This window comes from Pseudorca crassidens, chromosome 15 (genome assembly GCF_039906515.1).
Source record: "Pseudorca crassidens isolate mPseCra1 chromosome 15, mPseCra1.hap1, whole genome shotgun sequence".
Taxonomy (NCBI): Eukaryota; Metazoa; Chordata; class Mammalia; order Artiodactyla; family Delphinidae; genus Pseudorca; species Pseudorca crassidens.
This window is the reverse complement of record NC_090310.1, coordinates 58030717-58053273: the sequence shown is the minus strand read 5'-3', so window position 1 is coordinate 58053273 and position 22557 is coordinate 58030717.

Here is a 22557-nt window from a genome sequence, read left to right as displayed (position 1 = left end):
GGAGGCCCGTTTGGGCACAGGGACCTCTGCGTGGGAGCTACTGGGTAAGTATGGCAGTCCCTTAGGTAGGCCTCAGTGACCAAGGCTCTCTGGCTCATGCCTAGCTGTGTAAAGAAGTGTGGCAAACGTACGTACTGCTCCTCAGGCTGGGCGCACAGCCTAGCTTTCGCTTCTAGGAGAGTGCTGTCCCGAGTCTCTTCCTGGAGCCAGTCGTCAGCACCGTGCCTTTTGGCACTGCAGTTCTCTTTCAGTCAAGGAGGCCGTTCGACCGGCAAAGGGAGTCTGCGCAGCACTGCTTTCGCGAGGCTCTTTGGCGACTGGGGCACTCAACCCAGGCAAGCCAGAGAGCAGTACCTTGCCCTTGCTCTGAATGTGAAGAGCTTTCTCCAGGGGCCTGTTCAGGCTAAGGTTCCTCTAGAAGCCAGGAGCCGCCGTTCCGGCACGGAGAGAAGTCATCCTGCGAAACTGGCGAACGAGCTCCTATCCTGTGTGCCCCCAGGAGCGTCGCAGAGTTAAGGCACTCCGTGGTGGAGTCTGGCCTCATGGAAACCCCTGCACACCCAACTCCCCCGACGTGAAACGCTGGAACTTACCTTGAGGCCTGAGGTCACCTTTCGTTTGGCCGGAGCTGAACATGTAGTGCCGTGGGAGGAGTTTCTAGCAAGGTATTGCCAGCACGGTTTTCCGCTTTGAGAGAACACGCAGCCTCGGCCCACAACGACAATCCTGCCGTGCAGAGACGTCGGGCCGCTAGTGCTGTTCGGGCAGCTTTGAAGCCAAGCGCACGGCGCCTCCAAACGGGGAGAAAGCGTACTCTCCCATCCGCGTCCCACTTTCAAGCTGAATGACGCAGCATGTTTCTCGGGAGGCTCTGCCGAGCTATCTAGTACAAGGGAGAGAGTGCCTGCCTCTGCCGAGAAAGGTTTTGACGTGGGGATTGCTGGACGTGCGGAAGAGCGTTCCCCAGGCCGTGCCAAGTTTAGGCTTTGGTGATTCTGGATGTTCCCAAGGGTCCAGAATTGTCCCTGGGAAAGCTGTCCTTTTTCTCTTTCTCCGGCTGGAAGTAAACATCTGGCCACCGACTGCCGTACGCAGGCGTCCTGGGGGAGCCCCCCCCCCCCGGTTTCCTTTGGGACGCACACTGGTGTCTCACAGAAGAGCCCACATTCCCAATTGGGGGCACACCAGCGTGGAATGTAAGGCTGTTTAGCACGGCGTACCTTGAGGCCGTGTGAAGGCCGTACAAACGAGAGCTTTCGAGCGAACAGGGCAGCGCTTCGCCATCGTCGTTGCACGTTCACGGAGCTTAATCAAACGAATGCATTTACTTCCTGTGGCTCAAACGCCAGAGAGGAGTTGGAAGGCATCCAGTGCCCTTTGACAGTTGTTACAACGAACGTGAGTGCACGGTGTCTCGTGAAATAAAGCCCTAGCACTGTTGAGGCCCTCCGTTAACGCACGCTTCTTCGCTCCTATGGCACTCCGAGGTGTTCCTGACGGGGGAAATCTGGACTTTTGCTTGAGGCCGGGGTGGGGCGAGGGGACTCACAGTTCTTGTGCCGGCGAGCTCCCGAGCGCTCCTGCTGAAGCTCCCAGCAAGGAACCGAGAGCAGCAGGCCTCACACGCGTAAACTCAGACTTCTGCTGTCACGAGTAAACTCAGACGTCTTGTGGGAGGCCTTCCGGCAGCAAAGAGAAGGTGGGCGCGAGCAAGTGTACTTCAGGCAGCTTAGGACCCGCCACTGTCTCGTTTACCACGGAGGGGAATAAGGTTTAGCCAGGGTCGCCCAGCTTCAAACCGGAGCTCCTATAGGGATCCTCAGCGGTTTCTGATTACCTCAAGGAAACACAACGGGAGGAACAGGGCCCTTCCGTGGAGGCCCGTTTGGGCACAGGGACCTCTGCGTGGGAGCTACTGGGTAAGTATGGCAGTCCCTTAGGTAGGCCTCAGTGACCAAGGCTCTCTGGCTCATGCCTAGCTGTGTAAAGAAGTGTGGCAAACGTACGTACTGCTCCTCAGGCTGGGCGCACAGCCTAGCTTTCGCTTCTAGGAGAGTGCTGTCCCGAGTCTCTTCCTGGAGCCAGTCGTCAGCACCGTGCCTTTTGGCACTGCAGTTCTCTTTCAGTCAAGGAGGCCGTTCGACCGGCAAAGGGAGTCTGCGCAGCACTGCTTTCGCGAGGCTCTTTGGCGACTGGGGCACTCAACCCAGGCAAGCCAGAGAGCAGTACCTTGCCCTTGCTCTGAATGTGAAGAGCTTTCTCCAGGGGCCTGTTCAGGCTAAGGTTCCTCTAGAAGCCAGGAGCCGCCGTTCCGGCACGGAGAGAAGTCATCCTGCGAAACTGGCGAACGAGCTCCTATCCTGTGTGCCCCCAGGAGCGTCGCAGAGTTAAGGCACTCCGTGGTGGAGTCTGGCCTCATGGAAACCCCTGCACACCCAACTCCCCCGACGTGAAACGCTGGAACTTACCTTGAGGCCTGAGGTCACCTTTCGTTTGGCCGGAGCTGAACATGTAGTGCCGTGGGAGGAGTTTCTAGCAAGGTATTGCCAGCACGGTTTTCCGCTTTGAGAGAACACGCAGCCTCGGCCCACAACGACAATCCTGCCGTGCAGAGACGTCGGGCCGCTAGTGCTGTTCGGGCAGCTTTGAAGCCAAGCGCACGGCGCCTCCAAACGGGGAGAAAGCGTACTCTCCCATCCGCGTCCCACTTTCAAGCTGAATGACGCAGCATGTTTCTCGGGAGGCTCTGCCGAGCTATCTAGTACAAGGGAGAGAGTGCCTGCCTCTGCCGAGAAAGGTTTTGACGTGGGGATTGCTGGACGTGCGGAAGAGCGTTCCCCAGGCCGTGCCAAGTTTAGGCTTTGGTGATTCTGGATGTTCCCAAGGGTCCAGAATTGTCCCTGGGAAAGCTGTCCTTTTTCTCTTTCTCCGGCTGGAAGTAAACATCTGGCCACCGACTGCCGTACGCAGGCGTCCTGGGGGAGCCCCCCCCCCCCGGTTTCCTTTGGGACGCACACTGGTGTCTCACAGAAGAGCCCACATTCCCAATTGGGGGCACACCAGCGTGGAATGTAAGGCTGTTTAGCACGGCGTACCTTGAGGCCGTGTGAAGGCCGTACAAACGAGAGCTTTCGAGCGAACAGGGCAGCGCTTCGCCATCGTCGTTGCACGTTCACGGAGCTTAATCAAACGAATGCATTTACTTCCTGTGGCTCAAACGCCAGAGAGGAGTTGGAAGGCATCCAGTGCCCTTTGACAGTTGTTACAACGAACGTGAGTGCACGGTGTCTCGTGAAATAAAGCCCTAGCACTGTTGAGGCCCTCCGTTAACGCACGCTTCTTCGCTCCTATGGCACTCCGAGGTGTTCCTGACGGGGGAAATCTGGACTTTTGCTTGAGGCCGGGGTGGGGCGAGGGGACTCACAGTTCTTGTGCCGGCGAGCTCCCGAGCGCTCCTGCTGAAGCTCCCAGCAAGGAACCGAGAGCAGCAGGCCTCACACGCGTAAACTCAGACTTCTGCTGTCACGAGTAAACTCAGACGTCTTGTGGGAGGCCTTCCGGCAGCAAAGAGAAGGTGGGCGCGAGCAAGTGTACTTCAGGCAGCTTAGGACCCGCCACTGTCTCGTTTACCACGGAGGGGAATAAGGTTTAGCCAGGGTCGCCCAGCTTCAAACCGGAGCTCCTATAGGGATCCTCAGCGGTTTCTGATTACCTCAAGGAAACACAACGGGAGGAACAGGGCCCTTCCGTGGAGGCCCGTTTGGGCACAGGGACCTCTGCGTGGGAGCTACTGGGTAAGTATGGCAGTCCCTTAGGTAGGCCTCAGTGACCAAGGCTCTCTGGCTCATGCCTAGCTGTGTAAAGAAGTGTGGCAAACGTACGTACTGCTCCTCAGGCTGGGCGCACAGCCTAGCTTTCGCTTCTAGGAGAGTGCTGTCCCGAGTCTCTTCCTGGAGCCAGTCGTCAGCACCGTGCCTTTTGGCACTGCAGTTCTCTTTCAGTCAAGGAGGCCGTTCGACCGGCAAAGGGAGTCTGCGCAGCACTGCTTTCGCGAGGCTCTTTGGCGACTGGGGCACTCAACCCAGGCAAGCCAGAGAGCAGTACCTTGCCCTTGCTCTGAATGTGAAGAGCTTTCTCCAGGGGCCTGTTCAGGCTAAGGTTCCTCTAGAAGCCAGGAGCCGCCGTTCCGGCACGGAGAGAAGTCATCCTGCGAAACTGGCGAACGAGCTCCTATCCTGTGTGCCCCCAGGAGCGTCGCAGAGTTAAGGCACTCCGTGGTGGAGTCTGGCCTCATGGAAACCCCTGCACACCCAACTCCCCCGACGTGAAACGCTGGAACTTACCTTGAGGCCTGAGGTCACCTTTCGTTTGGCCGGAGCTGAACATGTAGTGCCGTGGGAGGAGTTTCTAGCAAGGTATTGCCAGCACGGTTTTCCGCTTTGAGAGAACACGCAGCCTCGGCCCACAACGACAATCCTGCCGTGCAGAGACGTCGGGCCGCTAGTGCTGTTCGGGCAGCTTTGAAGCCAAGCGCACGGCGCCTCCAAACGGGGAGAAAGCGTACTCTCCCATCCGCGTCCCACTTTCAAGCTGAATGACGCAGCATGTTTCTCGGGAGGCTCTGCCGAGCTATCTAGTACAAGGGAGAGAGTGCCTGCCTCTGCCGAGAAAGGTTTTGACGTGGGGATTGCTGGACGTGCGGAAGAGCGTTCCCCAGGCCGTGCCAAGTTTAGGCTTTGGTGATTCTGGATGTTCCCAAGGGTCCAGAATTGTCCCTGGGAAAGCTGTCCTTTTTCTCTTTCTCCGGCTGGAAGTAAACATCTGGCCACCGACTGCCGTACGCAGGCGTCCTGGGGGAGCCCCCCCCCCCCGGTTTCCTTTGGGACGCACACTGGTGTCTCACAGAAGAGCCCACATTCCCAATTGGGGGCACACCAGCGTGGAATGTAAGGCTGTTTAGCACGGCGTACCTTGAGGCCGTGTGAAGGCCGTACAAACGAGAGCTTTCGAGCGAACAGGGCAGCGCTTCGCCATCGTCGTTGCACGTTCACGGAGCTTAATCAAACGAATGCATTTACTTCCTGTGGCTCAAACGCCAGAGAGGAGTTGGAAGGCATCCAGTGCCCTTTGACAGTTGTTACAACGAACGTGAGTGCACGGTGTCTCGTGAAATAAAGCCCTAGCACTGTTGAGGCCCTCCGTTAACGCACGCTTCTTCGCTCCTATGGCACTCCGAGGTGTTCCTGACGGGGGAAATCTGGACTTTTGCTTGAGGCCGGGGTGGGGCGAGGGGACTCACAGTTCTTGTGCCGGCGAGCTCCCGAGCGCTCCTGCTGAAGCTCCCAGCAAGGAACCGAGAGCAGCAGGCCTCACACGCGTAAACTCAGACTTCTGCTGTCACGAGTAAACTCAGACGTCTTGTGGGAGGCCTTCCGGCAGCAAAGAGAAGGTGGGCGCGAGCAAGTGTACTTCAGGCAGCTTAGGACCCGCCACTGTCTCGTTTACCACGGAGGGGAATAAGGTTTAGCCAGGGTCGCCCAGCTTCAAACCGGAGCTCCTATAGGGATCCTCAGCGGTTTCTGATTACCTCAAGGAAACACAACGGGAGGAACAGGGCCCTTCCGTGGAGGCCCGTTTGGGCACAGGGACCTCTGCGTGGGAGCTACTGGGTAAGTATGGCAGTCCCTTAGGTAGGCCTCAGTGACCAAGGCTCTCTGGCTCATGCCTAGCTGTGTAAAGAAGTGTGGCAAACGTACGTACTGCTCCTCAGGCTGGGCGCACAGCCTAGCTTTCGCTTCTAGGAGAGTGCTGTCCCGAGTCTCTTCCTGGAGCCAGTCGTCAGCACCGTGCCTTTTGGCACTGCAGTTCTCTTTCAGTCAAGGAGGCCGTTCGACCGGCAAAGGGAGTCTGCGCAGCACTGCTTTCGCGAGGCTCTTTGGCGACTGGGGCACTCAACCCAGGCAAGCCAGAGAGCAGTACCTTGCCCTTGCTCTGAATGTGAAGAGCTTTCTCCAGGGGCCTGTTCAGGCTAAGGTTCCTCTAGAAGCCAGGAGCCGCCGTTCCGGCACGGAGAGAAGTCATCCTGCGAAACTGGCGAACGAGCTCCTATCCTGTGTGCCCCCAGGAGCGTCGCAGAGTTAAGGCACTCCGTGGTGGAGTCTGGCCTCATGGAAACCCCTGCACACCCAACTCCCCCGACGTGAAACGCTGGAACTTACCTTGAGGCCTGAGGTCACCTTTCGTTTGGCCGGAGCTGAACATGTAGTGCCGTGGGAGGAGTTTCTAGCAAGGTATTGCCAGCACGGTTTTCCGCTTTGAGAGAACACGCAGCCTCGGCCCACAACGACAATCCTGCCGTGCAGAGACGTCGGGCCGCTAGTGCTGTTCGGGCAGCTTTGAAGCCAAGCGCACGGCGCCTCCAAACGGGGAGAAAGCGTACTCTCCCATCCGCGTCCCACTTTCAAGCTGAATGACGCAGCATGTTTCTCGGGAGGCTCTGCCGAGCTATCTAGTACAAGGGAGAGAGTGCCTGCCTCTGCCGAGAAAGGTTTTGACGTGGGGATTGCTGGACGTGCGGAAGAGCGTTCCCCAGGCCGTGCCAAGTTTAGGCTTTGGTGATTCTGGATGTTCCCAAGGGTCCAGAATTGTCCCTGGGAAAGCTGTCCTTTTTCTCTTTCTCCGGCTGGAAGTAAACATCTGGCCACCGACTGCCGTACGCAGGCGTCCTGGGGGAGCCCCCCCCCCCCGGTTTCCTTTGGGACGCACACTGGTGTCTCACAGAAGAGCCCACATTCCCAATTGGGGGCACACCAGCGTGGAATGTAAGGCTGTTTAGCACGGCGTACCTTGAGGCCGTGTGAAGGCCGTACAAACGAGAGCTTTCGAGCGAACAGGGCAGCGCTTCGCCATCGTCGTTGCACGTTCACGGAGCTTAATCAAACGAATGCATTTACTTCCTGTGGCTCAAACGCCAGAGAGGAGTTGGAAGGCATCCAGTGCCCTTTGACAGTTGTTACAACGAACGTGAGTGCACGGTGTCTCGTGAAATAAAGCCCTAGCACTGTTGAGGCCCTCCGTTAACGCACGCTTCTTCGCTCCTATGGCACTCCGAGGTGTTCCTGACGGGGGAAATCTGGACTTTTGCTTGAGGCCGGGGTGGGGCGAGGGGACTCACAGTTCTTGTGCCGGCGAGCTCCCGAGCGCTCCTGCTGAAGCTCCCAGCAAGGAACCGAGAGCAGCAGGCCTCACACGCGTAAACTCAGACTTCTGCTGTCACGAGTAAACTCAGACGTCTTGTGGGAGGCCTTCCGGCAGCAAAGAGAAGGTGGGCGCGAGCAAGTGTACTTCAGGCAGCTTAGGACCCGCCACTGTCTCGTTTACCACGGAGGGGAATAAGGTTTAGCCAGGGTCGCCCAGCTTCAAACCGGAGCTCCTATAGGGATCCTCAGCGGTTTCTGATTACCTCAAGGAAACACAACGGGAGGAACAGGGCCCTTCCGTGGAGGCCCGTTTGGGCACAGGGACCTCTGCGTGGGAGCTACTGGGTAAGTATGGCAGTCCCTTAGGTAGGCCTCAGTGACCAAGGCTCTCTGGCTCATGCCTAGCTGTGTAAAGAAGTGTGGCAAACGTACGTACTGCTCCTCAGGCTGGGCGCACAGCCTAGCTTTCGCTTCTAGGAGAGTGCTGTCCCGAGTCTCTTCCTGGAGCCAGTCGTCAGCACCGTGCCTTTTGGCACTGCAGTTCTCTTTCAGTCAAGGAGGCCGTTCGACCGGCAAAGGGAGTCTGCGCAGCACTGCTTTCGCGAGGCTCTTTGGCGACTGGGGCACTCAACCCAGGCAAGCCAGAGAGCAGTACCTTGCCCTTGCTCTGAATGTGAAGAGCTTTCTCCAGGGGCCTGTTCAGGCTAAGGTTCCTCTAGAAGCCAGGAGCCGCCGTTCCGGCACGGAGAGAAGTCATCCTGCGAAACTGGCGAACGAGCTCCTATCCTGTGTGCCCCCAGGAGCGTCGCAGAGTTAAGGCACTCCGTGGTGGAGTCTGGCCTCATGGAAACCCCTGCACACCCAACTCCCCCGACGTGAAACGCTGGAACTTACCTTGAGGCCTGAGGTCACCTTTCGTTTGGCCGGAGCTGAACATGTAGTGCCGTGGGAGGAGTTTCTAGCAAGGTATTGCCAGCACGGTTTTCCGCTTTGAGAGAACACGCAGCCTCGGCCCACAACGACAATCCTGCCGTGCAGAGACGTCGGGCCGCTAGTGCTGTTCGGGCAGCTTTGAAGCCAAGCGCACGGCGCCTCCAAACGGGGAGAAAGCGTACTCTCCCATCCGCGTCCCACTTTCAAGCTGAATGACGCAGCATGTTTCTCGGGAGGCTCTGCCGAGCTATCTAGTACAAGGGAGAGAGTGCCTGCCTCTGCCGAGAAAGGTTTTGACGTGGGGATTGCTGGACGTGCGGAAGAGCGTTCCCCAGGCCGTGCCAAGTTTAGGCTTTGGTGATTCTGGATGTTCCCAAGGGTCCAGAATTGTCCCTGGGAAAGCTGTCCTTTTTCTCTTTCTCCGGCTGGAAGTAAACATCTGGCCACCGACTGCCGTACGCAGGCGTCCTGGGGGAGCCCCCCCCCCCCGGTTTCCTTTGGGACGCACACTGGTGTCTCACAGAAGAGCCCACATTCCCAATTGGGGGCACACCAGCGTGGAATGTAAGGCTGTTTAGCACGGCGTACCTTGAGGCCGTGTGAAGGCCGTACAAACGAGAGCTTTCGAGCGAACAGGGCAGCGCTTCGCCATCGTCGTTGCACGTTCACGGAGCTTAATCAAACGAATGCATTTACTTCCTGTGGCTCAAACGCCAGAGAGGAGTTGGAAGGCATCCAGTGCCCTTTGACAGTTGTTACAACGAACGTGAGTGCACGGTGTCTCGTGAAATAAAGCCCTAGCACTGTTGAGGCCCTCCGTTAACGCACGCTTCTTCGCTCCTATGGCACTCCGAGGTGTTCCTGACGGGGGAAATCTGGACTTTTGCTTGAGGCCGGGGTGGGGCGAGGGGACTCACAGTTCTTGTGCCGGCGAGCTCCCGAGCGCTCCTGCTGAAGCTCCCAGCAAGGAACCGAGAGCAGCAGGCCTCACACGCGTAAACTCAGACTTCTGCTGTCACGAGTAAACTCAGACGTCTTGTGGGAGGCCTTCCGGCAGCAAAGAGAAGGTGGGCGCGAGCAAGTGTACTTCAGGCAGCTTAGGACCCGCCACTGTCTCGTTTACCACGGAGGGGAATAAGGTTTAGCCAGGGTCGCCCAGCTTCAAACCGGAGCTCCTATAGGGATCCTCAGCGGTTTCTGATTACCTCAAGGAAACACAACGGGAGGAACAGGGCCCTTCCGTGGAGGCCCGTTTGGGCACAGGGACCTCTGCGTGGGAGCTACTGGGTAAGTATGGCAGTCCCTTAGGTAGGCCTCAGTGACCAAGGCTCTCTGGCTCATGCCTAGCTGTGTAAAGAAGTGTGGCAAACGTACGTACTGCTCCTCAGGCTGGGCGCACAGCCTAGCTTTCGCTTCTAGGAGAGTGCTGTCCCGAGTCTCTTCCTGGAGCCAGTCGTCAGCACCGTGCCTTTTGGCACTGCAGTTCTCTTTCAGTCAAGGAGGCCGTTCGACCGGCAAAGGGAGTCTGCGCAGCACTGCTTTCGCGAGGCTCTTTGGCGACTGGGGCACTCAACCCAGGCAAGCCAGAGAGCAGTACCTTGCCCTTGCTCTGAATGTGAAGAGCTTTCTCCAGGGGCCTGTTCAGGCTAAGGTTCCTCTAGAAGCCAGGAGCCGCCGTTCCGGCACGGAGAGAAGTCATCCTGCGAAACTGGCGAACGAGCTCCTATCCTGTGTGCCCCCAGGAGCGTCGCAGAGTTAAGGCACTCCGTGGTGGAGTCTGGCCTCATGGAAACCCCTGCACACCCAACTCCCCCGACGTGAAACGCTGGAACTTACCTTGAGGCCTGAGGTCACCTTTCGTTTGGCCGGAGCTGAACATGTAGTGCCGTGGGAGGAGTTTCTAGCAAGGTATTGCCAGCACGGTTTTCCGCTTTGAGAGAACACGCAGCCTCGGCCCACAACGACAATCCTGCCGTGCAGAGACGTCGGGCCGCTAGTGCTGTTCGGGCAGCTTTGAAGCCAAGCGCACGGCGCCTCCAAACGGGGAGAAAGCGTACTCTCCCATCCGCGTCCCACTTTCAAGCTGAATGACGCAGCATGTTTCTCGGGAGGCTCTGCCGAGCTATCTAGTACAAGGGAGAGAGTGCCTGCCTCTGCCGAGAAAGGTTTTGACGTGGGGATTGCTGGACGTGCGGAAGAGCGTTCCCCAGGCCGTGCCAAGTTTAGGCTTTGGTGATTCTGGATGTTCCCAAGGGTCCAGAATTGTCCCTGGGAAAGCTGTCCTTTTTCTCTTTCTCCGGCTGGAAGTAAACATCTGGCCACCGACTGCCGTACGCAGGCGTCCTGGGGGAGCCCCCCCCCCCCGGTTTCCTTTGGGACGCACACTGGTGTCTCACAGAAGAGCCCACATTCCCAATTGGGGGCACACCAGCGTGGAATGTAAGGCTGTTTAGCACGGCGTACCTTGAGGCCGTGTGAAGGCCGTACAAACGAGAGCTTTCGAGCGAACAGGGCAGCGCTTCGCCATCGTCGTTGCACGTTCACGGAGCTTAATCAAACGAATGCATTTACTTCCTGTGGCTCAAACGCCAGAGAGGAGTTGGAAGGCATCCAGTGCCCTTTGACAGTTGTTACAACGAACGTGAGTGCACGGTGTCTCGTGAAATAAAGCCCTAGCACTGTTGAGGCCCTCCGTTAACGCACGCTTCTTCGCTCCTATGGCACTCCGAGGTGTTCCTGACGGGGGAAATCTGGACTTTTGCTTGAGGCCGGGGTGGGGCGAGGGGACTCACAGTTCTTGTGCCGGCGAGCTCCCGAGCGCTCCTGCTGAAGCTCCCAGCAAGGAACCGAGAGCAGCAGGCCTCACACGCGTAAACTCAGACTTCTGCTGTCACGAGTAAACTCAGACTTCTGCTGTCACGAGTAAACTCAGACGTCTTGTGGGAGGCCTTCCGGCAGCAAAGAGAAGGTGGGCGCGAGCAAGTGTACTTCAGGCAGCTTAGGACCCGCCACTGTCTCGTTTACCACGGAGGGGAATAAGGTTTAGCCAGGGTCGCCCAGCTTCAAACCGGAGCTCCTATAGGGATCCTCAGCGGTTTCTGATTACCTCAAGGAAACACAACGGGAGGAACAGGGCCCTTCCGTGGAGGCCCGTTTGGGCACAGGGACCTCTGCGTGGGAGCTACTGGGTAAGTATGGCAGTCCCTTAGGTAGGCCTCAGTGACCAAGGCTCTCTGCCTCATGCCTAGCTGTGTAAAGAAGTGTGGCAAACGTACGTACTGCTCCTCAGGCTGGGCGCACAGCCTAGCTTTCGCTTCTAGGAGAGTGCTGTCCCGAGTCTCTTCCTGGAGCCAGTCGTCAGCACCGTGCCTTTTGGCACTGCAGTTCTCTTTCAGTCAAGGAGGCCGTTCGACCGGCAAAGGGAGTCTGCGCAGCACTGCTTTCGCGAGGCTCTTTGGCGACTGGGGCACTCAACCCAGGCAAGCCAGAGAGCAGTACCTTGCCCTTGCTCTGAATGTGAAGAGCTTTCTCCAGGGGCCTGTTCAGGCTAAGGTTCCTCTAGAAGCCAGGAGCCGCCGTTCCGGCACGGAGAGAAGTCATCCTGCGAAACTGGCGAACGAGCTCCTATCCTGTGTGCCCCCAGGAGCGTCGCAGAGTTAAGGCACTCCGTGGTGGAGTCTGGCCTCATGGAAACCCCTGCACACCCAACTCCCCCGACGTGAAACGCTGGAACTTACCTTGAGGCCTGAGGTCACCTTTCGTTTGGCCGGAGCTGAACATGTAGTGCCGTGGGAGGAGTTTCTAGCAAGGTATTGCCAGCACGGTTTTCCGCTTTGAGAGAACACGCAGCCTCGGCCCACAACGACAATCCTGCCGTGCAGAGACGTCGGGCCGCTAGTGCTGTTCGGGCAGCTTTGAAGCCAAGCGCACGGCGCCTCCAAACGGGGAGAAAGCGTACTCTCCCATCCGCGTCCCACTTTCAAGCTGAATGACGCAGCATGTTTCTCGGGAGGCTCTGCCGAGCTATCTAGTACAAGGGAGAGAGTGCCTGCCTCTGCCGAGAAAGGTTTTGACGTGGGGATTGCTGGACGTGCGGAAGAGCGTTCCCCAGGCCGTGCCAAGTTTAGGCTTTGGTGATTCTGGATGTTCCCAAGGGTCCAGAATTGTCCCTGGGAAAGCTGTCCTTTTTCTCTTTCTCCGGCTGGAAGTAAACATCTGGCCACCGACTGCCGTACGCAGGCGTCCTGGGGGAGCCCCCCCCCCCCGGTTTCCTTTGGGACGCACACTGGTGTCTCACAGAAGAGCCCACATTCCCAATTGGGGGCACACCAGCGTGGAATGTAAGGCTGTTTAGCACGGCGTACCTTGAGGCCGTGTGAAGGCCGTACAAACGAGAGCTTTCGAGCGAACAGGGCAGCGCTTCGCCATCGTCGTTGCACGTTCACGGAGCTTAATCAAACGAATGCATTTACTTCCTGTGGCTCAAACGCCAGAGAGGAGTTGGAAGGCATCCAGTGCCCTTTGACAGTTGTTACAACGAACGTGAGTGCACGGTGTCTCGTGAAATAAAGCCCTAGCACTGTTGAGGCCCTCCGTTAACGCACGCTTCTTCGCTCCTATGGCACTCCGAGGTGTTCCTGACGGGGGAAATCTGGACTTTTGCTTGAGGCCGGGGTGGGGCGAGGGGACTCACAGTTCTTGTGCCGGCGAGCTCCCGAGCGCTCCTGCTGAAGCTCCCAGCAAGGAACCGAGAGCAGCAGGCCTCACACGCGTAAACTCAGACTTCTGCTGTCACGAGTAAACTCAGACGTCTTGTGGGAGGCCTTCCGGCAGCAAAGAGAAGGTGGGCGCGAGCAAGTGTACTTCAGGCAGCTTAGGACCCGCCACTGTCTCGTTTACCACGGAGGGGAATAAGGTTTAGCCAGGGTCGCCCAGCTTCAAACCGGAGCTCCTATAGGGATCCTCAGCGGTTTCTGATTACCTCAAGGAAACACAACGGGAGGAACAGGGCCCTTCCGTGGAGGCCCGTTTGGGCACAGGGACCTCTGCGTGGGAGCTACTGGGTAAGTATGGCAGTCCCTTAGGTAGGCCTCAGTGACCAAGGCTCTCTGGCTCATGCCTAGCTGTGTAAAGAAGTGTGGCAAACGTACGTACTGCTCCTCAGGCTGGGCGCACAGCCTAGCTTTCGCTTCTAGGAGAGTGCTGTCCCGAGTCTCTTCCTGGAGCCAGTCGTCAGCACCGTGCCTTTTGGCACTGCAGTTCTCTTTCAGTCAAGGAGGCCGTTCGACCGGCAAAGGGAGTCTGCGCAGCACTGCTTTCGCGAGGCTCTTTGGCGACTGGGGCACTCAACCCAGGCAAGCCAGAGAGCAGTACCTTGCCCTTGCTCTGAATGTGAAGAGCTTTCTCCAGGGGCCTGTTCAGGCTAAGGTTCCTCTAGAAGCCAGGAGCCGCCGTTCCGGCACGGAGAGAAGTCATCCTGCGAAACTGGCGAACGAGCTCCTATCCTGTGTGCCCCCAGGAGCGTCGCAGAGTTAAGGCACTCCGTGGTGGAGTCTGGCCTCATGGAAACCCCTGCACACCCAACTCCCCCGACGTGAAACGCTGGAACTTACCTTGAGGCCTGAGGTCACCTTTCGTTTGGCCGGAGCTGAACATGGAGTGCCGTGGGAGGAGTTTCTAGCAAGGTATTGCCAGCACGGTTTTCCGCTTTGAGAGAACACGCAGCCTCGGCCCACAACGACAATCCTGCCGTGCAGAGACGTCGGGCCGCTAGTGCTGTTCGGGCAGCTTTGAAGCCAAGCGCACGGCGCCTCCAAACGGGGAGAAAGCGTACTCTCCCATCCGCGTCCCACTTTCAAGCTGAATGACGCAGCATGTTTCTCGGGAGGCTCTGCCGAGCTATCTAGTACAAGGGAGAGAGTGCCTGCCTCTGCCGAGAAAGGTTTTGACGTGGGGATTGCTGGACGTGCGGAAGAGCGTTCCCCAGGCCGTGCCAAGTTTAGGCTTTGGTGATTCTGGATGTTCCCAAGGGTCCAGAATTGTCCCTGGGAAAGCTGTCCTTTTTCTCTTTCTCCGGCTGGAAGTAAACATCTGGCCACCGACTGCCGTACGCAGGCGTCCTGGGGGAGCCCCCCCCCCCCGGTTTCCTTTGGGACGCACACTGGTGTCTCACAGAAGAGCCCACATTCCCAATTGGGGGCACACCAGCGTGGAATGTAAGGCTGTTTAGCACGGCGTACCTTGAGGCCGTGTGAAGGCCGTACAAACGAGAGCTTTCGAGCGAACAGGGCAGCGCTTCGCCATCGTCGTTGCACGTTCACGGAGCTTAATCAAACGAATGCATTTACTTCCTGTGGCTCAAACGCCAGAGAGGAGTTGGAAGGCATCCAGTGCCCTTTGACAGTTGTTACAACGAACGTGAGTGCACGGTGTCTCGTGAAATAAAGCCCTAGCACTGTTGAGGCCCTCCGTTAACGCACGCTTCTTCGCTCCTATGGCACTCCGAGGTGTTCCTGACGGGGGAAATCTGGACTTTTGCTTGAGGCCGGGGTGGGGCGAGGGGACTCACAGTTCTTGTGCCGGCGAGCTCCCGAGCGCTCCTGCTGAAGCTCCCAGCAAGGAACCGAGAGCAGCAGGCCTCACACGCGTAAACTCAGACTTCTGCTGTCACGAGTAAACTCAGACGTCTTGTGGGAGGCCTTCCGGCAGCAAAGAGAAGGTGGGCGCGAGCAAGTGTACTTCAGGCAGCTTAGGACCCGCCACTGTCTCGTTTACCACGGAGGGGAATAAGGTTTAGCCAGGGTCGCCCAGCTTCAAACCGGAGCTCCTATAGGGATCCTCAGCGGTTTCTGATTACCTCAAGGAAACACAACGGGAGGAACAGGGCCCTTCCGTGGAGGCCCGTTTGGGCACAGGGACCTCTGCGTGGGAGCTACTGGGTAAGTATGGCAGTCCCTTAGGTAGGCCTCAGTGACCAAGGCTCTCTGGCTCATGCCTAGCTGTGTAAAGAAGTGTGGCAAACGTACGTACTGCTCCTCAGGCTGGGCGCACAGCCTAGCTTTCGCTTCTAGGAGAGTGCTGTCCCGAGTCTCTTCCTGGAGCCAGTCGTCAGCACCGTGCCTTTTGGCACTGCAGTTCTCTTTCAGTCAAGGAGGCCGTTCGACCGGCAAAGGGAGTCTGCGCAGCACTGCTTTCGCGAGGCTCTTTGGCGACTGGGGCACTCAACCCAGGCAAGCCAGAGAGCAGTACCTTGCCCTTGCTCTGAATGTGAAGAGCTTTCTCCAGGGGCCTGTTCAGGCTAAGGTTCCTCTAGAAGCCAGGAGCCGCCGTTCCGGCACGGAGAGAAGTCATCCTGCGAAACTGGCGAACGAGCTCCTATCCTGTGTGCCCCCAGGAGCGTCGCAGAGTTAAGGCACTCCGTGGTGGAGTCTGGCCTCATGGAAACCCCTGCACACCCAACTCCCCCGACGTGAAACGCTGGAACTTACCTTGAGGCCTGAGGTCACCTTTCGTTTGGCCGGAGCTGAACATGTAGTGCCGTGGGAGGAGTTTCTAGCAAGGTATTGCCAGCACGGTTTTCCGCTTTGAGAGAACACGCAGCCTCGGCCCACAACGACAATCCTGCCGTGCAGAGACGTCGGGCCGCTAGTGCTGTTCGGGCAGCTTTGAAGCCAAGCGCACGGCGCCTCCAAACGGGGAGAAAGCGTACTCTCCCATCCGCGTCCCACTTTCAAGCTGAATGACGCAGCATGTTTCTCGGGAGGCTCTGCCGAGCTATCTAGTACAAGGGAGAGAGTGCCTGCCTCTGCCGAGAAAGGTTTTGACGTGGGGATTGCTGGACGTGCGGAAGAGCGTTCCCCAGGCCGTGCCAAGTTTAGGCTTTGGTGATTCTGGATGTTCCCAAGGGTGCAGAATTGTCCCTGGGAAAGCTGTCCTTTTTCTCTTTCTCCGGCTGGAAGTAAACATCTGGCCACCGACTGCCGTACGCAGGCGTCCTGGGGGAGCCCCCCCCCCCCCCGGTTTCCTTTGGGACGCACACTGGTGTCTCACAGAAGAGCCCACATTCCCAATTGGGGGCACACCAGCGTGGAATGTAAGGCTGTTTAGCACGGCGTACCTTGAGGCCGTGTGAAGGCCGTACAAACGAGAGCTTTCGAGCGAACAGGGCAGCGCTTCGCCATCGTCGTTGCACGTTCACGGAGCTTAATCAAACGAATGCATTTACTTCCTGTGGCTCAAACGCCAGAGAGGAGTTGGAAGGCATCCAGTGCCCTTTGACAGTTGTTACAACGAACGTGAGTGCACGGTGTCTCGTGAAATAAAGCCCTAGCACTGTTGAGGCCCTCCGTTAACGCACGCTTCTTCGCTCCTATGGCACTCCGAGGTGTTCCTGACGGGGGAAATCTGGACTTTTGCTTGAGGCCGGGGTGGGGCGAGGGGACTCACAGTTCTTGTGCCGGCGAGCTCCCGAGCGCTCCTGCTGAAGCTCCCAGCAAGGAACCGAGAGCAGCAGGCCTCACACGCGTAAACTCAGACTTCTGCTGTCACGAGTAAACTCAGACGTCTTGTGGGAGGCCTTCCGGCAGCAAAGAGAAGGTGGGCGCGAGCAAGTGTACTTCAGGCAGCTTAGGACCCGCCACTGTCTCGTTTACCACGGAGGGGAATAAGGTTTAGCCAGGGTCGCCCAGCTTCAAACCGGAGCTCCTATAGGGATCCTCAGCGGTTTCTGATTACCTCAAGGAAACACAACGGGAGGAACAGGGCCCTTCCGTGGAGGCCCGTTTGGGCACAGGGACCTCTGCGTGGGAGCTACTGGGTAAGTATGGCAGTCCCTTAGGTAGGCCTCAGTGACCAAGGCTCTCTGGCTCATGCCTAGCTGTGTAAAGAAGTGTGGCAAACGTACGTACTGCTCCTCAGGCTGGGCGCACAGCCTAGCTTTCGCTTCTAGGAGAGTGCTGTCCCGAGTCTCTTCCTGGAGCCAGTCGTCAGCACCGTGCCTTTTGGCACTGCAGTTCTCTTTCAGTCAAGGAGGCCGTTCGACCGGCAAAGGGAGTCTGCGCAGCACTGCTTTCGCGAGGCTCTTTGGCGACTGGGGCACTCAACCCAGGCAAGCCAGAGAGCAGTACCTTGCCCTTGCTCTGAATGTGAAGAGCTTTCTCCAGGGGCCTGTTCAGGCTAAGGTTCCTCTAGAAGCCAGGAGCCGCCGTTCCGGCACGGAGAGAAGTCATCCTGCGAAACTGGCGAACGAGCTCCTATCCTGTGTGCCCCCAGGAGCGTCGCAGAGTTAAGGCACTCCGTGGTGGAGTCTGGCCTCATGGAAACCCCTGCACACCCAACTCCCCCGACGTGAAACGCTGGAACTTACCTTGAGGCCTGAGGTCACCTTTCGTTTGGCCGGAGCTGAACATGTAGTGCCGTGGGAGGAGTTTCTAGCAAGGTATTGCCAGCACGGTTTTCCGCTTTGAGAGAACACGCAGCCTCGGCCCACAACGACAATCCTGCCGTGCAGAGACGTCGGGCCGCTAGTGCTGTTCGGGCAGCTTTGAAGCCAAGCGCACGGCGCCTCCAAACGGGGAGAAAGCGTACTCTCCCATCCGCGTCCCACTTTCAAGCTGAATGACGCAGCATGTTTCTCGGGAGGCTCTGCCGAGCTATCTAGTACAAGGGAGAGAGTGCCTGCCTCTGCCGAGAAAGGTTTTGACGTGGGGATTGCTGGACGTGCGGAAGAGCGTTCCCCAGGCCGTGCCAAGTTTAGGCTTTGGTGATTCTGGATGTTCCCAAGGGTCCAGAATTGTCCCTGGGAAAGCTGTCCTTTTTCTCTTTCTCCGGCTGGAAGTAAACATCTGGCCACCGACTGCCGTACGCAGGCGTCCTGGGGGAGCCCCCCCCCCCCGGTTTCCTTTGGGACGCACACTGGTGTCTCACAGAAGAGCCCACATTCCCAATTGGGGGCACACCAGCGTGGAATGTAAGGCTGTTTAGCACGGCGTACCTTGAGGCCGTGTGAAGGCCGTACAAACGAGAGCTTTCGAGCGAACAGGGCAGCGCTTCGCCATCGTCGTTGCACGTTCACGGAGCTTAATCAAACGAATGCATTTACTTCCTGTGGCTCAAACGCCAGAGAGGAGTTGGAAGGCATCCAGTGCCCTTTGACAGTTGTTACAACGAACGTGAGTGCACGGTGTCTCGTGAAATAAAGCCCTAGCACTGTTGAGGCCCTCCGTTAACGCACGCTTCTTCGCTCCTATGGCACTCCGAGGTGTTCCTGACGGGGGAAATCTGGACTTTTGCTTGAGGCCGGGGTGGGGCGAGGGGACTCACAGTTCTTGTGCCGGCGAGCTCCCGAGCGCTCCTGCTGAAGCTCCCAGCAAGGAACCGAGAGCAGCAGGCCTCACACGCGTAAACTCAGACTTCTGCTGTCACGAGTAAACTCAGACGTCTTGTGGGAGGCCTTCCGGCAGCAAAGAGAAGGTGGGCGCGAGCAAGTGTACTTCAGGCAGCTTAGGACCCGCCACTGTCTCGTTTACCACGGAGGGGAATAAGGTTTAGCCAGGGTCGCCCAGCTTCAAACCGGAGCTCCTATAGGGATCCTCAGCGGTTTCTGATTACCTCAAGGAAACACAACGGGAGGAACAGGGCCCTTCCGTGGAGGCCCGTTTGGGCACAGGGACCTCTGCGTGGGAGCTACTGGGTAAGTATGGCAGTCCCTTAGGTAGGCCTCAGTGACCAAGGCTCTCTGGCTCATGCCTAGCTGTGTAAAGAAGTGTGGCAAACGTACGTACTGCTCCTCAGGCTGGGCGCACAGCCTAGCTTTCGCTTCTAGGAGAGTGCTGTCCCGAGTCTCTTCCTGGAGCCAGTCGTCAGCACCGTGCCTTTTGGCACTGCAGTTCTCTTTCAGTCAAGGAGGCCGTTCGACCGGCAAAGGGAGTCTGCGCAGCACTGCTTTCGCGAGGCTCTTTGGCGACTGGGGCACTCAACCCAGGCAAGCCAGAGAGCAGTACCTTGCCCTTGCTCTGAATGTGAAGAGCTTTCTCCAGGGGCCTGTTCAGGCTAAGGTTCCTCTAGAAGCCAGGAGCCGCCGTTCCGGCACGGAGAGAAGTCATCCTGCGAAACTGGCGAACGAGCTCCTATCCTGTGTGCCCCCAGGAGCGTCGCAGAGTTAAGGCACTCCGTGGTGGAGTCTGGCCTCATGGAAACCCCTGCACACCCAACTCCCCCGACGTGAAACGCTGGAACTTACCTTGAGGCCTGAGGTCACCTTTCGTTTGGCCGGAGCTGAACATGTAGTGCCGTGGGAGGAGTTTCTAGCAAGGTATTGCCAGCACGGTTTTCCGCTTTGAGAGAACACGCAGCCTCGGCCCACAACGACAATCCTGCCGTGCAGAGACGTCGGGCCGCTAGTGCTGTTCGGGCAGCTTTGAAGCCAAGCGCACGGCGCCTCCAAACGGGGAGAAAGCGTACTCTCCCATCCGCGTCCCACTTTCAAGCTGAATGACGCAGCATGTTTCTCGGGAGGCTCTGCCGAGCTATCTAGTACAAGGGAGAGAGTGCCTGCCTCTGCCGAGAAAGGTTTTGACGTGGGGATTGCTGGACGTGCGGAAGAGCGTTCCCCAGGCCGTGCCAAGTTTAGGCTTTGGTGATTCTGGATGTTCCCAAGGGTCCAGAATTGTCCCTGGGAAAGCTGTCCTTTTTCTCTTTCTCCGGCTGGAAGTAAACATCTGGCCACCGACTGCCGTACGCAGGCGTCCTGGGGGAGCCCCCCCCCCCCCGGTTTCCTTTGGGACGCACACTGGTGTCTCACAGAAGAGCCCACATTCCCAATTGGGGGCACACCAGCGTGGAATGTAAGGCTGTTTAGCACGGCGTACCTTGAGGCCGTGTGAAGGCCGTACAAACGAGAGCTTTCGAGCGAACAGGGCAGCGCTTCGCCATCGTCGTTGCACGTTCACGGAGCTTAATCAAACGAATGCATTTACTTCCTGTGGCTCAAACGCCAGAGAGGAGTTGGAAGGCATCCAGTGCCCTTTGACAGTTGTTACAACGAACGTGAGTGCACGGTGTCTCGTGAAATAAAGCCCTAGCACTGTTGAGGCCCTCCGTTAACGCACGCTTCTTCGCTCCTATGGCACTCCGAGGTGTTCCTGACGGGGGAAATCTGGACTTTTGCTTGAGGCCGGGGTGGGGCGAGGGGACTCACAGTTCTTGTGCCGGCGAGCTCCCGAGCGCTCCTGCTGAAGCTCCCAGCAAGGAACCGAGAGCAGCAGGCCTCACACGCGTAAACTCAGACTTCTGCTGTCACGAGTAAACTCAGACGTCTTGTGGGAGGCCTTCCGGCAGCAAAGAGAAGGTGGGCGCGAGCAAGTGTACTTCAGGCAGCTTAGGACCCGCCACTGTCTCGTTTACCACGGAGGGGAATAAGGTTTAGCCAGGGTCGCCCAGCTTCAAACCGGAGCTCCTATAGGGATCCTCAGCGGTTTCTGATTACCTCAAGGAAACACAACGGGAGGAACAGGGCCCTTCCGTGGAGGCCCGTTTGGGCACAGGGACCTCTGCGTGGGAGCTACTGGGTAAGTATGGCAGTCCCTTAGGTAGGCCTCAGTGACCAAGGCTCTCTGGCTCATGCCTAGCTGTGTAAAGAAGTGTGGCAAACGTACGTACTGCTCCTCAGGCTGGGCGCACAGCCTAGCTTTCGCTTCTAGGAGAGTGCTGTCCCGAGTCTCTTCCTGGAGCCAGTCGTCAGCACCGTGCCTTTTGGCACTGCAGTTCTCTTTCAGTCAAGGAGGCCGTTCGACCGGCAAAGGGAGTCTGCGCAGCACTGCTTTCGCGAGGCTCTTTGGCGACTGGGGCACTCAACCCAGGCAAGCCAGAGAGCAGTACCTTGCCCTTGCTCTGAATGTGAAGAGCTTTCTCCAGGGGCCTGTTCAGGCTAAGGTTCCTCTAGAAGCCAGGAGCCGCCGTTCCGGCACGGAGAGAAGTCATCCTGCGAAACTGGCGAACGAGCTCCTATCCTGTGTGCCCCCAGGAGCGTCGCAGAGTTAAGGCACTCCGTGGTGGAGTCTGGCCTCATGGAAACCCCTGCACACCCAACTCCCCCGACGTGAAACGCTGGAACTTACCTTGAGGCCTGAGGTCACCTTTCGTTTGGCCGGAGCTGAACATGTAGTGCCGTGGGAGGAGTTTCTAGCAAGGTATTGCCAGCACGGTTTTCCGCTTTGAGAGAACACGCAGCCTCGGCCCACAACGACAATCCTGCCGTGCAGAGACGTCGGGCCGCTAGTGCTGTTCGGGCAGCTTTGAAGCCAAGCGCACGGCGCCTCCAAACGGGGAGAAAGCGTACTCTCCCATCCGCGTCCCACTTTCAAGCTGAATGACGCAGCATGTTTCTCGGGAGGCTCTGCCGAGCTATCTAGTACAAGGGAGAGAGTGCCTGCCTCTGCCGAGAAAGGTTTTGACGTGGGGATTGCTGGACGTGCGGAAGAGCGTTCCCCAGGCCGTGCCAAGTTTAGGCTTTGGTGATTCTGGATGTTCCCAAGGGTGCAGAATTGTCCCTGGGAAAGCTGTCCTTTTTCTCTTTCTCCGGCTGGAAGTAAACATCTGGCCACCGACTGCCGTACGCAGGCGTCCTGGGGGAGCCCCCCCCCCCCCCGGTTTCCTTTGGGACGCACACTGGTGTCTCACAGAAGAGCCCACATTCCCAATTGGGGGCACACCAGCGTGGAATGTAAGGCTGTTTAGCACGGCGTACCTTGAGGCCGTGTGAAGGCCGTACAAACGAGAGCTTTCGAGCGAACAGGGCAGCGCTTCGCCATCGTCGTTGCACGTTCACGGAGCTTAATCAAACGAATGCATTTACTTCCTGTGGCTCAAACGCCAGAGAGGAGTTGGAAGGCATCCAGTGCCCTTTGACAGTTGTTACAACGAACGTGAGTGCACGGTGTCTCGTGAAATAAAGCCCTAGCACTGTTGAGGCCCTCCGTTAACGCACGCTTCTTCGCTCCTATGGCACTCCGAGGTGTTCCTGACGGGGGAAATCTGGACTTTTGCTTGAGGCCGGGGTGGGGCGAGGGGACTCACAGTTCTTGTGCCGGCGAGCTCCCGAGCGCTCCTGCTGAAGCTCCCAGCAAGGAACCGAGAGCAGCAGGCCTCACACGCGTAAACTCAGACTTCTGCTGTCACGAGTAAACTCAGACGTCTTGTGGGAGGCCTTCCGGCAGCAAAGAGAAGGTGGGCGCGAGCAAGTGTACTTCAGGCAGCTTAGGACCCGCCACTGTCTCGTTTACCACGGAGGGGAATAAGGTTTAGCCAGGGTCGCCCAGCTTCAAACCGGAGCTCCTATAGGGATCCTCAGCGGTTTCTGATTACCTCAAGGAAACACAACGGGAGGAACAGGGCCCTTCCGTGGAGGCCCGTTTGGGCACAGGGACCT